At 38.4% G+C, this 1068-nt stretch overlaps 1 protein-coding gene across 3 annotated transcripts in view; it reads left to right on the top strand.

The window, feature by feature from the left end:
- The window catches only part of LOC106876684 (cyclin-dependent kinase 2), a 53786-nt gene that overhangs the window by 21527 nt on the left and 31191 nt on the right, over positions 1-1068 (top strand). The gene's annotated exons all lie outside the window — the stretch shown is intronic.

Raw genomic sequence — 1068 nt, 5'->3', positions numbered from 1 at the left:
CTTACACTCTGACGGGTATTCACATTGACATTACACATCCAACGGAGCATACTGGCTTCATTCCTTGCGAGCTTACGTATGTCCTCAGCAGTTACAGCCCATGTTTCACTGCCATGTAGCATGGCTGTTCGTACGCATGCGTCATACAGTCTGCCTTTTACTCTGAGTGAGAGTCCCTTTGTCGCCAGCAGGGGTAAGAGCTCTCTAAACTTTGCCCAGGCTATTCTTATTCTAGCAGCTACACTTTCAGCGCACCCACCCCCACTACTAACTTGGTCGCCCAGATAGCGGAAGCTATCGACTACCCCTAGTTTTTCACCCTGGAATGAGATATATATATATATATACATACATACAAATATATACATATATACAGGTATAGGTGAAGTCACAAGTCTTGGTGGCACATTATGTTCTTGAGCAAGGCACTTAATTTCACGTTCCAGTCCACTCAGTTGACAAAAATGAGTAGTACCTGTAATTCAAAGGGCCAGCCTTGTCTCGTGCTGTGTCATGCTGAATCTTCCTGAGAATTACATTAAGGGTATACATGTCTCTGGAGTACTCACCCACTTGTACTTCAATTTCATGAGCAGGTTGTCCCATTGATTAAATCAACTGGAGGACACAGTTTTTTTTATATATATATACTGGCAAACCCCAACTTAAGCTTGTAATTGGGTTCTAAGGCATGCAATTTATCTCAATTTATTAGTTTATATCTTTCAGTAAATGGCAGTACATATTTTCATTTCTATTTTGATTTCCCCTTCAGTATCGGTTTCTAGATGTCTTAAATTTTCATGCTTTTAAATGTTTGCTGAGACTGATGTAAAGTCAGATAAATCAGCTTCAGATTATCTTTCTCATTAATTTCTTTAAAATTAAAAAAAGGAACTATGTAAAGTAAGAAAAAAAACGTAATTCAAAATGATGTAATTTGAGACATGCACACACACACACACACACACACACACACACACACACACACACACATATTGCTTAGGCATTGCAAAATTAATTACCTGGAGTAGAACTCAATATATGTATGTTTCAGAATGAAACGTT

The sequence above is a fragment of the Octopus bimaculoides genome, chromosome 17, assembly GCF_001194135.2.
Source record: "Octopus bimaculoides isolate UCB-OBI-ISO-001 chromosome 17, ASM119413v2, whole genome shotgun sequence".
Taxonomy (NCBI): Eukaryota; Metazoa; Mollusca; class Cephalopoda; order Octopoda; family Octopodidae; genus Octopus; species Octopus bimaculoides.
The sequence above is the reverse complement of the archived record's forward strand: the minus strand, read 5'-3'. Positions and strand labels throughout refer to the sequence as shown.